The sequence below is a fragment of the Chanodichthys erythropterus genome, chromosome 18 (genome assembly GCF_024489055.1).
Source record: "Chanodichthys erythropterus isolate Z2021 chromosome 18, ASM2448905v1, whole genome shotgun sequence".
Taxonomy (NCBI): domain Eukaryota; kingdom Metazoa; phylum Chordata; class Actinopteri; order Cypriniformes; family Xenocyprididae; genus Chanodichthys; species Chanodichthys erythropterus.
In genome coordinates this window covers 11,261,251-11,276,733 of record NC_090238.1, presented here as the reverse complement: position 1 = coordinate 11,276,733, position 15,483 = coordinate 11,261,251, and positions in this window count along the sequence as shown.

Sequence of the window (15,483 nt, the reverse complement as noted above, 5' to 3'; positions counted from 1 at the left end):
TGACTCATGCAGCATGTCTAATAGTGTAAGTATAGTATTTATTTGGATGTTTACATTTGATTCTGAATGAGTCTGATAGTGCTCCCTGGCTAAAGCTAACAATACACACTGTTGGAGAGATTTATAAAGAATGAAGATGTGTTTATGAATTATACAGACTGCAAGTGTTTAAAAAATGAAAATAATGACAGTCTTGTCTCCGTGAATATAGTAATAAACAATGGTAACTTTAACCACATTTAACAGTACATTAGCAACATGCTAACGAAACATTTAGAAAGGCAATTTACAAATATCACTAAAAATATCATGATATCATGTCAGTTATTATTGCTCCATCTGCCAGTTTTCGCTATTGTTCTTGCTTGCTTACCTAATCTGATGATTCAGCTGTGCACAGATCCAGACGTCCTGCCCTTGTGTAATGCCTTGAACATGGGCTGGCATATGCAAATATTGGGGGCGTACATATTAATGATCCCGACTGTTACGTAACAGTCGGTGTTATGTAACAGTCGGTTCTTCGTAGGTCTTTTAAACAAATGAGATTTATATAAGAAGGACGACACAACAGTGTTTGAGACTCACTCTATGTCATTTACTGAACTCACTTGTTATTTAACTATGCCAAGGTAAATTCAATTTTTAATTCTAGCGCACCCTTAAAGGATGCTTCTGAATGGTAAGTATTTCCGTTTGTATTTGTGTCAAAGTGTTTAGATATGCTGTCACTTGTAAATGTTACTGCTGTTTGCTAGCTTTCAATATACGATTTTATCCTGATTAAAGCTTTACTGTAGCTAAATACAAGACTGAGTAGTAGGCTAGCATTTTTGTAAAGGTATTGTTTAATTTATTGCATGAACAACTGTCTGTCATAGAAGTTTGTTGGCGTGTGTTGGAGAAGTATGCAATAGAATTTAGCTAACTGGCTAGCGAAGCAAAACCGTGTTAGTCTTTGTTTACGTCCTTGATGCAACCAAAAAATAGCAACAGAACTATACATATAAAAGACGTACAAACAATAAAACATACTTACAGTTTGGGGCCAATAAACAGCAGCTTCTGCTTTTAAAGTGCGAACTGCTCCATCTTTCAGTAATAGCCTTTGTGCAAATCCAGCATTGAATCCATCATGTAGATTCTGGAAGCTGTGCCGCATTCAGTGTAGAAAATATCACTGATTATAATGGGTTCTATTATCTTTTGACGCGTCGTATCTCGCTGCGTGCATCCGATGTAGACAACTCTTCCGCTTCCATAATGCCACGTGACATGACCTCGTCCACTTTGTTGCGTGTTCCTGTGGGCAGGGTTTATGTTAATTGCAGGGTTTATGATGTCACCAACCCAGGAAGAAGCTTGTTGTAGTCCAAACCCGTCGTAATTGTAGGCATTAAACTGCCATAACTTTAAAAGACAATATCTCCATTTGCATTGAACTTTCAGCGCTGTAACTTTGCAGATACTGTTTATGCTGAAGCAGCAACATTAAAAAAGTGAAATCGCAATGAACCACCCCTTTAAAGGCACAATATGTAATTTTCGATGCTAGAGGTCGCTTCTTCAAAACAGAGGCATTGCTTGATGATGCCGTGAATGAGCGTGGAATCATGGGCGTGGAATCCGACGGACTCGGCCCGAAATCATGTTCATGGATCAGCTAATGTATTACTAAAGTAACAGTGGTATGAAGCAGGATGGTTCGAGAGCCATGACAGCAGGACGAGGCCGCTGGAGCAAATGCTAATGATAGATACCTGCGATTCACATCAATCTTGAGTTCAGCGGAGCTTTTATTATGCTTATGCTGCAGTCTGTCGCTTCCGCTCTTTTCGTTGCGTATGTGGGGGAACACAGCACTGTTTTACATGGTTAAAACAATCATACTAAATACATTTAAATGTGTTGAAAGTTATAAAGTTAATCTGTGCGTTGGCTCGCTGGCTACTATGAGAGACTTGTTGCACTTTGCAGTAATCTAGATTGATATTAGTAAAACTGGAAATCGAAGGTAGCGTGGATATGACGTCATTGACAGGCGACACAAAGACACGGTCCGTGACCTGGTTAAAATTGCTAATTTCTCTGGATTTAAACATTGTTGGAAACGTTTAGGATAATGCAATTACACACATCAACAAAATACATAACATTGTTCTAGTGGTTTTTGGATATTTTAATCTAAAAATCTTACATATTATGCCTTTAAGACAATCACCTTTATTCAGTTTTCATACTAATAATGCACTTTTGGGTTGGCATACCTCACATCTTAGCTGTGTAATTTAAACTGAGAGCCTGGTCCAGAAACACCTCATTAAAAACTCAAGTACCCTCTCAGGTGTGCCTAAATGGATGCCCACTTCATGACGCTCAAAAAAACGTTACTCACCGAGCTATACACATCACTGGGGAACCTCAGAGTTGACCCAGAGAATCAGCTCCCCTGCTATTTATAGGTATACATTACACTCCAAGTGAAAATTAGGTTACCCAGTAGTGTACACAGAGCAGCGGCCCACAGGTCCTAGCCGACCCTATGAAGCATGTTTAACAAAACAGTCACTGAGCTTAATATACTCCGCTTATTATCAAGGGTAGGATTAGGGTAGGATTTGGCAAGCCATAAATATATCATAGCTTCATTAAATCTAGACACTGCGGTAACGTACACCAGAAAATAGATGATTCAACCTCACAACACTCAGCAAACCTTAAATGCTCTTGTGCGGTGCTATGGGAAAAAGAGGCCTGGTCTGAAAGGGCCTTACATATGAAACCACTTAATTAGGGCTCCCAAAACTATGCCCCGCTGTTCCAAGCAGGCATTAAGCAGTTGACATGGTGAGTTTGTTGTGGTGGGGCCTAACAGGGCTGTGTTTGTGTATCATCATCAGCTGTTGCGGCCTTAACTCAAATGTTATCTGAGAGGCAAGAGCCGTTTAAATCAGCTTTGATGGCTTTTAGGATAATTGTATAAACAACCAATTGCTAGTTTAGAGGGATTACTTTGTCTGAATCAGCCCTCCGGTTGATTCTGAAAAGCACCAGTTAGTAAAATACTCCTGATGGCCAAGTATGTCTTAAAGGAAAAGGTTCAATACAAGTTAAGTTCAATTACAGCATTTATGGTATTATGATGATTAACAAAAAATAATTTTGACTTAAGGGAGAAAAAGGGAGGTTACAGTGAGGGACTTACAATGAAAAGTGAATGGGGACATTTATATGTATATTATTTGTGCTGTAAAGTGTGGCTAAGTCTGGTCATTTTACTGTTTACATCTTGTGGCTAATTATTGAAACATTGAGTATTTTAACATTAATTGGTTGGCCCAATTTCTTTCAATTATAAGTGCCTCACTGTAACCCAGATTTTTGCTTCTCTCTCTCTTTTTTTTTTTTTTTTTTTAAAGAAAATGAGGGACAAGTGGTAATTAATTTTGCTGTAATCAACATTATGCCATAAGTCCTGTAGACTGAGCTTAACTTGTACTGAACCCAGAATATTGCTTAATTATGACATTTATGCACAGTGACAGACGTTACATTTAGCAAAACACATTTAAGCATAAAAATCGGTTTTAACTGCAGCATGGGTATGCCAAAATGTTTTTTTTCCATATTTCTAACATACATGTCACAGTTCTTCTGATTCCATCATCCGCAAAAAACATCGATTATATTCGCCCCATGACAGATCTGGCTAATTGTCGGCCTGTTGGTTTATTTAAGCTACATACCAGCCTAACATTCTTATCCGTTGCGAGCGTACAAAATCAATTCAAGCCCTGTCCTCAGACATGCCTGCGTGGAGCACTTTACGTACAGTAAGAGAATATGTGCTCTAATAATACTGTAATTTTATATATTGGCTTATTTTTCTTTTCCTAAATAATATGTGTGTTGTGTTAAGTTCACCCGGCAGGAATTTCACTGCGTATGTGTGCCTAGACAGAAAATAGACAGTCCAAATCTATCCCAGGTTGCCTCTTGGTGAAAATCTGGCCTTCTTAAAAGGAAAAATATATAGATGAAGGGCTTGGATATCAGATTATCATCAAGTAGCACAAGTTCCCTCTTATTTTGTAGCAGATTTTAGTATCAAGTCTCTACTTCAAAGTAGCTCATTACACTAAGTCCTGATTTCATGGTCACAGCTGCATTGTATTAGCAATCACAGCATCTATACATTCTGAGCTGTGGTTTCTTTTTAGGGAATGGGCGGAATATTGTGGCTTATCTTACAGATATCAATGTCACTTCAGGCGTGCATGATTGAGACACCCTTTTTGAGGCTCCATCAATGATGAATTGGCATGTGCAAAATCAAGTTCGGCAATGAAAACAAGCCTAAATGGGTTTGTGTCCATTTTGATTACCACAAAAAAAAAATGTACCTCACCAGACTGATGGTACTAAAAAAATAGAGGCGTTTTTACCTTCTCTATTGGAGTGCAGATATTATGGCCACTCATGAGTTTCCAATGGAAGTAATTTTCCCAGCATTTCCCGCCTGGCACGCCAGTCATCGGCCTCCTCACGCTCTTGTCAGTCTTGCGGTGAGTCACAATTTGTGGCGTAAACATGATACGCCAAACAAAATATGTGACGTTATCAGTTCCTAATTCGAATGGACACATAAATTGCAGTGGTTTAATTCTTGAAGCATAGAACAATTATTTGAATTCATCTCATTTAATAATACATGCCTGATGGCTCTGTGTTCACAGGGCTCTCGGCACAATCAAGCTCATGGATTTGTATCGAGTTACTCATGGCTAAGAGAAAAAAAGAGGACTAAATAACCAGTGTTTGAAGACTAGACTGACTAATCACACTATATGGCCTCACATGAAAGCCTGGGACGGATTGAGATTCGTATATCAGTTCGTAATATATTTCTAACATATTTCTTGTTTTTATACACTGTACATCAGAAACAATTTCACAATATCTTTGAAGAATCTGGTGATACACTTACAAAACGAACCATAGTATAGTGACAATCAGATAGTGATGTCATGTTTATAAATATATATGTATGACAGAATATTGACCACATTCTTGTACAGTGGTATTTTCACCAAGATACTTCAATAAACAGGCCTACTATGGTACACCCATGGTATGTATTCCTAAAAGTATGGTATTGCCATAATATATGTTTAAAACACCATGGTATTACCAACTTTAAAGGGTAAGTTCTCCCAAAGATTAAATTTCTGTCATTAATAACCCTCATGTCGTTCCAAACCCGTAAAACCTTTGTTCATCTTCTGAACACAAATTAAGAAATTAAGACGCTTTAATATATTATGTTTTTTAGTCAGGTGAGCAACTGTTTGGATACATTCCTGAATGACGAAGTCCTGACAGCGAAATCACGGCATCAACAAGCTACGCCTTTGTTTTGAATAAGCGTCCTCTAGATGCAAAAACTACATAGTGTGCCTTTAAAGAATCATATTTATCTTTTTCACACAGATCATATTGACCTATAATAGTAAAGGCTGTCAAGCTCCAAAAAAGCTATAATCTATATATATATATGTATTAAAACATAACATTTATTCACCTATGCATAGATGAACTTCACGGTTTGATGACGCACATTGAAACTGAAATCTGATTGGAATCAGATTTCAGAAACTGAAATCTTGAATGATCAACACTGGCAATGATTTCTATGTAGAAGGTGGAACATTTCTTGACCAAAGTTTAATACGGCAACTGTGTTGCCTCACTTTACTACATTTCTCACTAGAAATGTAATCAAAAATTCAAAAAGTTGTTCAAACACATTTATTTTATACACTTTTTCAGCTTTCAGACAGAGCTTATCCTGTGCCTTTTTGGGCCACATTTTGGACGGATGTAAATGACGTCATAATGGTGCAGGTATGACGTCACTTTGTAGGCCAATCAGCAGTTAGGCCGTGTGTCCACCAGAGCGTTTTTTCCAGCTGCTAGCGTACTTTTTCAACTGTTTTCAATCGGAACGCCACGTTTTTAAAACGCCGAGAGCGTAACGAGGCGATGAGCGTCTTTTTCACGCTCAAGCGCTGAGAGCTGGGCGTTTTTTACAGGTCGCCTCGAGTTGAAGAATGTTCAACTTTGAGTAAAACGCTGCGCTCATCACTGTCACTTTTTAGCCAGCCGTCCAATCAGAGTGAAGGAGGGGCGGGACAAATACAACTCCGACCAACTGTCACATTCTTGCTGTACAGCGACATCAACAAACAGAAACAAAATGGATGAGAAATTAATATTACACATTGTGTGAACATTTTTAGCCTGAAACAAATTACCTGCAAAATCAGTTATGAGTAACAGTGACGCGGATATTCCGTATCATAGCAACAAAGCGTCTCAATTACAATTACATTTACATTTATAATTACACTGTTGACCCATCCCTTACAACTAACCCCTACCCTTAAACCTACCCATAACACCAAAGCTTTCCCCAACCTTACCTGTATCCCAATTCAATAGCAGAAAAAGTGTTTTGCAATTCAATATGAACCCAATAAGTACATTGTACTTATTTTTTGATGTAAGTATATAATAGTTAAGGCCAATTAATATAAAGTGGGACCGGATTTTTCCATTGGCTTTTGGATTACTGCAATAAACAAGCTCTGTGAACAACAACAGTTTATGATACTTAAACGCTTTGTCGATCAAGATAATTTTCACAGAGGTTTTCAAAGAATTGTGAAGCCTAAATGCAGTCACCAGAAGTAAAAAGCTAAAGGTAGGCTATAAACAAACTACGCCACAGTCCCAAGACTTCAAAATCACCACCACTAAGCTTCCCACAACTCTTTCAGTTATCTAAAAAACATTTTACCAGAAATTTTGAGTTAGAATGGTTTGTAAGAGTGCAATTATAAGCATACCAAGGCTGTAAAGGTGGACTGAGCTTACCTGTTCAGTTTAATGTCCGCAACAGTCTCAGTTCCATTTAGCTACCTGTTAGCAACCGCCTTTTTCAAGACACATAACAGCTTAAAAAAAATCACGAGTTGGGTAATACTGATGTATTTTATGTCATAGAATAACATGTAAAGTGTCTTGAGCTTGTGTTAACCACAGACCTTATTTCCGCCATTTAACCAAAATCCCATTCAAAAAAGACTCCAGGACGATGGAACCAGGAGTACTAAAATGTTAACCCTTAACATTTAACATTTAAAATGTTAAATGTTAACCCGTTTCTGCGTTTTCTGCATTTTATTTAGAAGGCGGGACAACTGATCTGTATATAGAGACTGCAGTTTCTCCCATTCATAAGTATAGGAGTGCACCGTCATTATATATTTATAGTCATTGATTCACTCCCATATTTAAATGCAGCTGTCACTCCTTAAACTTTACAGTGTGTGCCCTATATTATATCTTGTCTTCAGAAGCTTTATTATTATTTTTTAATCATAATCAGTCTATGATTATGATTAGCTTTGTGTGAGAAACCAAAATTTAAAGTCTCCCTGAAATCAAAATTTCAGTTTTTTAGCTTTTAGTATGAATATGTAAGCCTAAGGTTAAGAATAAGCTGGTGTGTTCCAAAACAATGACAAAATTCGCATTTAGCATTCAAAACTTACAGTCTTTCACTTCCGCTAAAATGGATCACAGGTTTTCATGACATCACCGCGGACTTCAGCTTCTCATCAAATATTCTGTCCAATCAAATGCTCTCTAGAATCTGAAGTCCCGCCCCTCCTACACTATAAACAGATGCTGAAGCTGCGGCTGAAATCAGTCATTTGTTCACACATTTACCTGTTTCTATATGGTGAATGGTGCATAGTGCACTATATAGAGGATAGGGAACGATTCAGAAGTGTAAATATTCTTTCCATTGATGCGAATGAACTGCTGCCACGCGAGCACAGTCTGCTCCAGAGAGCACAGAGCGGATCATACATGCCAGTCGGCACAGACCACAAATTTTCAAACTAGGGCTGTAAATAGATTTGCACACCCTTAATCGCGATTAATCGATTAATTGCGATTAATCTAGCTGTATTAGCTGTATGGCCAGATGATATGAAAACTGTTTCTCAGCTGGATAAAGCAAATCAGCTTCTTGTTTTGAAAATTTTGATGGATGAGGATTGCAATCAAAGTAAAGATGATTGCAGTGACGTACAGAAGCACGCTTGAGTCTGTTATATTGATGTGCAAACAAATCATGCTGCTACGCGAGCACAGTCTGCTCAGGTCCAGAGAGCACAGAGCGGTTCATAGATGCCAGTCGGCACAGACCACAAACGTTCAAACTAGGGCTGTCAATAGATTATTATTTTTTTTAATCGCGATTAATTGCACACCTTTAATCACGATTAATCGATTAATCGCGATTAATCTAGCTGTATGGCCAGATCATATGAAAACTGTTTCTCAGCTGGATAATGCAAATCAGCTTCTTGCTTTGAAAGTTTTGATAAATGAGGATTGCAATCAAAGTAAAGACGATTGCGGTGACGTACAGAAGCACGCTTGAGTCTGTTATATTGATGTGCAAACAAATCATGCTGCTACGCGAGCACAGTCTGCTCAGGTCCAGAGAGCACAGAGCGGTTCATAGATGCCAGTCGGCACCGACCACAAACATTCAAACTAGGGCTGTTAATTGTCAATTGATTAATCACGATTAATCACACGTTTATCAAGAAATTAAGCATACACCATTTATCTTGTTTAACACGTCCATTTTGCCATCATTGCTTATATCCAACGAAGTAAAACATCAGATTGAAGTGTGATTTTCACAAAACATGTTTTTTTCAGATTTTTTCAAGGTAAATTTGTAAAAATGTCTTTCCAAAATAGGACATTAAATATTTTTTTATATAATTCATATATGTATGTGCACCAAAGCACCCATAAAAAAAAAAAAAAAAACATTTTAGACAAGTCAAGTTGCGATACTGAACAGGACCACATGGAGATGCCCTAACTAAAAAAAACCCTAAACCAACCGCCTTGACCTGCATATATACGAAGTACACAGCAACGTACACAGGAAAAATCCAAACATTATCCTGAATGTGTCTGAAAACAACATGAATGTAATGCAATGAAATGTATCTGTGCATAAAGACAATGTGCGATCAGTGTGTCGAGAGCGCTCTTACGTGATTTGTTTGCACATCAATATAACAGACTCAAGCGTGCTTCTGTACGTCACTGCAATCGTCTTTACTTTGATTGCAATCCTCATCCATCAAAACTTTCAAAGCAATAAGCTGATTTGCTTTATCCAGCCGAGAAAGTTCTCATATCATATGGCCATACAGTGGCCATTTTTGGATGTTCCGTTCAGTCAGGAACAGCACGATGCGAGAGGGCTTGCGCTCTTCAAATACAATGACACAATGTGACAAAGAGTTCGTATTTTAGACACTAGAATGAATAATGCTCTTTGCCATCTCTGATATAATCAGCATGGACTTTAAAGGTCCCGTTCTTCGTGATCCCATGTTTCAAACTTTAGTTAGTGTGTAATGTTGTTGTTAGAGTATAAATAAAATCTGTAAAATTTTAAAGCTCAAAGTTCAATGCCAAGCGAGATATTTTATTTAACAGAAGTCGCCTACATCGAACGGCCAGTTTGGACTACATCCCTCTACTTCCTTCTTTAATGACGTCACTAAAACAGTTTTTTGACTAACCTCCACCCACAGGAATACACAAGAGTTGCGTTTGTAGAGTGTGTTTGTCTTCATGTCGTCGAAACGGTGTTATTTTCATCCCGCAGTCCAATCACCTTTGTTTGGCCTTCCCAGGGACGCTGTACTTAGAGATCAATGGTTACAATTTATGTTTAACTCGTTCCCGAAAATTATAATTGTGGTATCCTTACTGCAATAGTTAATGTTGGACTGCAGTGCACATAATGGCCACAAGAGGGGACTATGTTTATGTATGTGGCTGTTTTCCGTATGAAGTACTCTTCTGAGTGAGTGCTAACGTTGTACAATTTCTCCACTGCTCGTGGAGATTAAAGAGTTCAGTCTCTCGGGAATTATTGTCTTTTGTGTTCATTCGGCACAACACCACAATAATCCACGTGTAAAACTATGTACAGCACACGTTATGGTAAGAGGCGTGATCTTTCCGGGCAAGGTGCGCTCTCTATGGCTCTGGTCGCGCTAAGCTGCTGTCAAATCACAACACAGGAACCGCTGGCACAATCAGAACTCGTTACGTATTTCTGAAGGAGGGACTTCATAGAACAAGGAAGTCATCAGCCCGTTTTTATGACAGTGGAAACAGCGGTATACAGATAAGTAAATTATGTGAAAAATACTGTGTTTTTTTACACGCGAAACATGAACACATGTTATATTGCACACTATAAACACAATCAAAGCTTCAAAAAAAAACACGAAAAACGGGACCTTTAAGATTATCTAACTGCGTGACGTAAGTTACGTTAGGATGCAATTTCACATGCTTCAGTAATTTTTTGCATTAAATATGTGTTATACGCATTAAGGATTTTGAATTAATCAAATGCGTTACCGCGTTAACGTTGACAGCCCTAGTTCAAACACATTTGAATTCTACAAACAATGCTTTATTTTAAGAAGAAACGGTAAGAGATTATGAGGAAAGTAGAGTTCTACGAGATCAACAGCTCTGGCCAAGCTGTGATCTAGCTGAAACACTATTGGCTATTTTTTTTTAAAAATGGGAGGAGCATCTACATATATCCCGCCCTGTCTTCCTGTTTCGTTGGAAATTACATCAACGCGGTGAATAAAGCTGCGCCTTCCAAGGCACTTCAGTGGGCCTTTAAATCATTCAAAATCACTAGTTTTCACTTTTAATGCAGCTCTCGAATAAATTGTCAAACTCTAAATATTTTGTATTCGTAGAGCTTGACAGCCTGAGATAAAAAAAAGATCTATTACCTGAAGATTCTTTTATATTTATAAAAGGTAAGCTTGAATGACATGATGGTTAATAAATAATGGCAGGATTTTATTTTTTGGGGTGAACTGTTCTTATAATATCATATGGTAAAATATCAAGAGTGTCAAAAAAAGGAATATGTACATTTCTGTAGCAAAACCTAATTTTTAAGACCCAGTCTATCCGTGACATCGGTTGCTCTCTCGGACAGGAAGGATCAAACAGTCTTATGTTCAGCGAAAACAAATCTTCCACTCTTGTCTTCTCACCTCTCACCATCTGGAATAAATATCCAGCTCTGACTAGAACAATAACTACACTGAGCTTGATTGTTCCTTGTTATTGCTGATTTTTACAGCAATCTAAAATGTGTCAGGGCCACTACTCTCTGTTATCTTATCCACAAATATTAGAAAGGGCTATATTATTTAATTAGAAACATAATTAGAAACCTCCACTTTGTAGTGAAACAATCTGCAAGCATTTATCCAGCAATGATGTGGGTGGGAGAAACTCCGAAAAGGGCGAGTCCAAAGCACTCCTGGGAGAAAAACGAAAGGTGTCGTTCGACTGGGTGGACTCGTCCATCTATTCAGGCCCTCTTGTCAAGACAAGGCTGGGACACACAACTGCTTAGTATCACATCTCAACAAACACTGCATTTCTGGAGGTTCAGCATACAAGGGTAATTACATTCAGATTAAAGGGAACATGACTGACCACAAACCTGCGGAAAAGTTAGGCATTAGAGGCTGAACCACTTCACTCAACACAACCATGCCGTGAAAATAAAATACTATAATCTGTGTCCATAACAACGGAATGGATATGAAGCGAGTAAAAATGCATCACAGACACCAGGCCAAGATTTTTTTGTATTTATTATTTAATGTATTTTAACCTTTTAATCCATTTGTTTCCACAGTATTTACAATTCAATTAATCCATACGATTTCTTTTTCTAATTTTTTTTTTTTTTCATGTGCTTTTTCTCTGCATTGTGGCTGATTTGTAGATTGGATGTTTATATATAAAGACTATATATATTTGTATGTTCATTCATTTTTTTTATGCTGGTCAAAAGTACAATTGTGACTATTTTTAAACTTTTCGAATCGTCACATCATGCCCACGATTTTCTGAGTTCCCATATAAGTACCACAAAAGTGTCATATGATTCTGATGAAGTAAAAATCTAAATGTAAAATTATGACCGAAGTGACACCAGAAGGATAAAACGTTGATGTTTATTGTCACACAAGTAAATAGCTAATAATAATTTTTTTTGAACCGTAATTTAAAATTTAGCCAGGCTAAAATGTGTCAGGAAAGTCCATTTCACACTTTCCTGTATTCCTTCAATCATTGCTTTTTGGACTGGCACATGCCATTCTGACGGACCCCTGATTGCTTTTCAGACGGATGACATTTCTCATTCGAGCTAAACGAGGGGAACATGACCGTTAGACTAAACTCTCATTACTCTCCTCTGCAAACAGTGGGGGCAATTTACAGACACCACTCAAGACTAAAACACTGTTATTGCAAATGGAAATAGGCCCTGGGACCCAAATGATTCTGTTAATTATTTCTGCATCTCGCCAGCCCGAGATGTCATGCTGTTCGAAAGCCCCCTGCTCAGACTTCATTTCAATATTCCCCAGATTGCTTTTGTGGTTCATGAGAGGAGAAAATGGGTGCGTGGCCAGGAGTGAGAGGAGAAGGGAGGCAGGCTTGTCTGAGCTGACGACAGGTGATGATGACAAATCAAACATACCCAGTGGCTCATCAGAGGAGCTGTGTAAAGTAATTACCATCTGATCATGGCTTTCATCCTGCTCTCATTACTGCTAACTGTGGACATTATAACCTGGGCTCTTTAGGGATTTGCTTTCAGAAATATTCATATTCCATTTCTGTTCAGCATTTAAGAATTGTAAAATGAGAAATTACATATATGCCCACCTGCATTGTTGTCCTAATGTGTTTGCAAAATACGTCCTTGGTGCAGATTAATGGGGAATTCTATGATGGTTAAATTATGTTCAAGCTGATGAAGAAATCATCAGCTGTATCAAAGCATTTCCCCTCTTGTGGATTTTACTTATACTTTGGTCTGAGACATATTGAAAATCTGGAATTTAAAATGGAATTTTCACCTGGAAATAAAAAATATATATAGAAGATTATTGAACATTTTGCAACATTTCTAATTAAATAAGCAAACTGATCGTGTAGCATCCACCTTATTTGTAATGTAAAAGCGTTATCACAATCATTTGTAATTTGAATGTTGCTGGCTTCTTGTGTCATTCACTCCCAGTTATTTCAGCTGGTAGCTGGAAACTTTTAGCTGGAAACTGGTATTTGTTAACATATTATTTGGTTAAACTTTATTTTGCTAACACACTTTATTTTACAGTGTCATTGTTACATATGTTACATGCAGTTATAGTAATAACTATAAATTATGCATAATTACATGCAACTAACCCTAATCCTAACCCTATAGTAAGTTACATACAGTTACTTAATATTACAGTTCTTAGATATATTATTAAAGTGTAACAAAGACACCTTAAAATAAATGTAACCTTTTATTTTAAGTTGACGTAGTTACATTTTACTTACTCAAATAAGTACTGAGTAATATTAATTAACTACATATACTTACTATGGAGTTAGGTTTAGGGTTAGTAACTTGTAATTATACAATTATACATTATACATATAATTGGAGCAAGTACATGTAGTAACGTGTAACCTTGAAATAAAGTGTAACCCTAGTTAAGTACTACTGAGTAATATTAATCAACTACATATAATTACTATAGAGTTAGGGTTAGTTACTTGTAATTGTTCATAATTTACTGTAATTACTAGAGTAAGTACAATGTAACTATGTCAACTTAAAATAAAGGGTTACACTTTATTTCAAGGTTACACATTACTACATGTACTTACTCCAGTAATAACAGTAAATTATGAGTAATATTAATCAACTACATATAATTACTATAGAGTTAGGGTTAGGTTAAGGGTTAGTTACTTGTAACTATTCATAATTTACTGTTATTACTGGAGTAAGTACATGTAGTAACGTGTAACCTTTATTTCAAGGTTACACGTTACTACATGCACTTACTCAAATAAGTACTACTGAGTAATATTAATCAACTACATATAATTACTATAGAGTTAGGGTTAGGTTAAGGGTTAGTTACTTGTAATTATTCATAATTTACTGTTATTACTGGAGTAAGTACATGTAGTAACTTGTAACCTTGAAATAAAGTGTAACCCTTTATTTTAAGTTGACGTAGTTACGTTGTACTTACTTAAAATAAGTACTACTGAGTAATATTAATCAACTACATATAATTACTATAGAGTTAGGGTTAGTTACTTGTAACTATTCATAATTTACTGTTATTACTGGAGTAAATAAAAAATAAAATAAAATAAAGTGTTACCCATATTTTAATTATTGTAAACATACAAACACTGGTTTAGTTTTACAGTTTACTGCACTTTGTTATTCTACTAGTATAGCAGCTAATGAATCGAAAGCCTCACACATTTACAGAAAATAACTGAATTCTGTGTCGCAAAATAAGGTGGATACACAGTCAATGTTTTGATTCCATCTCAAATCATGCTGGAGATCATCATCAATTGGGTTTTACGTAATCTTATGGAGTTCATGCAGCTTGAATTCAGCTGTTAATAAAGCATAAGAGGGACAAACTAAACATACAAGCAATCAATAGCTGTGTAAATGCATTTCCACTTGTTACACATCCATGATGTTCCCAAACAAAATACACAGTGTTAACAGAGTGCTGGGGATGCTCCCATTCTAAACCGCTTACAAAGCTCTCCATGCATAATGAGATGAAGCAATTAGCATGAGCCAATTCATCCTAAATAGGGAGACAATGGTTCTAGTGGCATATTAGCCAGCTAACAACTGACTTCCTAATTGTAATTGTTCCTAAGTGAAAAGATAGTGGGGATTAAGAGTGTGTTTATTCTGACACTCCATTAACACCTGAGCCCCAGAGAGTTAATCCCCCCATGAGACAGACCTTTCAGATGCACCACGCAGACATACATATGCTGGTAAAGGAGCCCAGGAGCCTCACTGTTTACTCCGCTAATGAACTACATTAAGAGGGAGGAGACTGCATTAGAGCAATGATTTTGTATGCCTCAAAACAATTTGCATTACCAGTCAAAATATTGTACACTAAATTTGTTTCTTATGATCTCAAAAAATAAAATAAAAATAATAATAATATTGTGCCTTAATACTTCATATTAGTATTGTTGGAAATATACGGTGCATATTTATGTCTTTATCAATTTTTCACAAATTTTGTATTAAATTATTTGATATTTTCAGAGTTTCGCTCAAAAATTATTTTTTTTTCTTTTTTAACGCTGTTCACTTTATTTAAACAATTTGTTTTGATTTAACACCATTGTATCAGGTTTCTGGTTCAAATGTGATTGCTTCGTGTTAAATTGACTTGAAAATTAACTTGA